This window comes from Ursus maritimus, unplaced genomic scaffold (genome assembly GCF_017311325.1).
Source record: "Ursus maritimus isolate PB19 unplaced genomic scaffold, ASM1731132v1 scaffold_29, whole genome shotgun sequence".
Taxonomy (NCBI): Eukaryota; Metazoa; Chordata; class Mammalia; order Carnivora; family Ursidae; genus Ursus; species Ursus maritimus.
The window spans coordinates 11,377,626-11,379,948 of NW_024425452.1; the positions used below are offsets into that span (position 1 = coordinate 11,377,626).

Consider the following 2,323-nt stretch of genomic DNA (forward strand, 5'->3'; position numbering starts at 1 on the left):
TGAGTTTCCTGCATCTCTGGAGGGTAGAAATGGGATGTGGGTCTCTCTGAGCTAAAATCAAGGTGTCTGCAGGGTGGTGTTCCTTTTTGGAAGTTCTAGGGGAGAAACCATTCCCTTGCTTTTCCCAGTTTCTAGAGGCTGCCCACATTTCCTGGTTCAAAGCCCCCTTCCTCCTTTTTCAAAGCCAGTGGCACGCGTCTTCCTTAGCCACGCCTCCCTCTCCCCTGAACCACAGCTAGCAATGTTTTTCTGCTTTTAAGGAGCACCGTGATTAATTGGGCCCATCTGGATAATCCAGGCTAGTCTCCCCATCCCGAAGTCCTTAATCACATCAGCACAGTTGATTGGCCACGTAAGGTTTTGTCACAGGTCCTAGGGATCAGGGCCATCGTCCTGCCTACCACAGCTGCACAAACTGCCTGGCCTCCACCCACACCACTCCAGCTCAGTGTCGCCATTCTGAGGGGTGCAGGTGGCGAGCTCAGGGGTTTCCAGAGGCAGCGTCACTAGGCGGTTATCGCCTCGGCACAATACCAGCTGTTCCGCACCCATGATTATTACCAGGCAGCACGAGGTCTACCTTTGAAGCTTCGCGTGCCTACAGCTGAGTGTTGCTACTTCCACCAGCCTCTTCCAGTCCCTTTCCTCTGGCTGTCCCAGAAATGCAAGCCTCCGGGCCTGACTCCCTGGGAGGAGGGTGTAAAGCTGGGTCAAGGCCCATCTTCTCCTCCCTCTTTCTGCCACCGTCCACCATGGCCAGGAGGGCCCGGCACCAAGCCGTACAGCCTCCCGTTGGCAAACACCGTGCGGAGAGGGGGTACTGCTGCTCCAGCCACATCTGCACTAGTCTCCCCGATGCCCCTGCCGTTCTCCGCTCAGCGCAAGGCACCCAGGGCTGGGGACAGGCTTATGGAAAATGTGGACAACCATGAGCGAGCACATGGTGGCTCACGGAATCTTCCCAACCACCTGCCGAAGCAGGTGCCACCATCACTTCTTACAGGCAAGGACACTGAGGCAGCATTTTGTGACTTGCCAGTGAGTGGGAGCAATGGGATTGCCGGCCAGGCAGGCTGGCTACGGCGCCTCCTGTCGGGAGACCATCACGCTCCGCTGGGAACGGCAGTGCTTTCTCCTACCTACGTGTAGTTGCACTTCTAAATTCACGGAAAGAGAGACCGGGGTGGCTCAGTCGGTTCAGTATCTGCCTTCGGCTCAGGTCGTCATCCTGGAGTCCTGGGATTGAGTCCTGCATTGCGCTCCCTGCTCAGCGGGGAGTCCGCTTCTCCCTCGGCCCCTCCCCCCACTTATGCTCTCTAATTTAAATTAAAATAAAAAGCACAGAGAGATGCAGTCACTTTGGCAGCACCTCTACTCACACTGGAATGACACAGAGATTAGCATGGCCCCTGCACAAGGAGAACACACAAACTCGTGAAGCATTCCTAATTTTTTTAAAAAAGACCGCACTCAACAGGAGTACCTTACGCACCATAGGGAGACATGCACCGGAGCAACGGAGGTGGACGTGGGTTGGAAGCCCAGAGGTAAAGGTTTGTTCAGGCGCTTCTGTTTACGGGCTGAGGAGCTTTAGGCAAAAACCACCCACCATCAAATGAGACACCCCTGTGAGCACGGTATTGTGACTGTCCACCCCCCCACCCCGTTCTGTGGGTGAAGAAGTTGAGGCTCAGGATCCAAAAATCCAAAATCATGAACATCGCAGTCTAGGCTTAGATTCGGCAGTGACCTACCTTTCCAATCATCTCCCCCCTCGCCTGGGCCTTCGGCTAGCCAAGACGACTGCTGGCTCTCGGGACGCCCGAGGCACCGCTCTGGTCCATGCAGCTCTGCTCTGCTGGCTCTGGAATGCCTTTCTCCCAGTTCCTCCAGCTCTAACCTCGAGTTCTACTCCTCCTCCTGGAGGCCTTCTCTGAATCCTCCCCAGCCAAAGAATAATTCGGTTATTATATACAATCAACTCCCCCTGGGCCTCCGGGGCACTCAGAGGTTGTGTTTCACCTGTGCTCTACTTTCTCCCGTATCCCGGCATGCACCAGCCATCACAAGGCTTCAGAGAGGTGTGATATCACACTGTAAGCAACTTGTGTGCAGAGTCCGTCCCCAGCCCCCAACCCACCCCTCCGCTCAGCCCCAGGATAGGTCCTGGGGTGAATGGCTGGGCTTCTTGAAAGTTCCAGCTTTAAGGAACTCAGCTGAGTTCATCCCGGCCTAACTAAGGTCACACCTGAAGACCGCGCCTGACGGACTCACCAATTCTCTACCGGACCCGCTGCACAGGGAATAAAGCTCCCCCTTTGCC

At 55.6% G+C, this 2,323-nt stretch overlaps 1 pseudogene; it reads left to right on the forward strand.

The window, feature by feature from the left end:
• Positions 1-1,353: 1,353 nt before the first annotated feature.
• Positions 1,354-1,454, forward strand: LOC121105740 (annotated as a pseudogene).
• Positions 1,455-2,323: the final 869 nt, after the last annotated feature.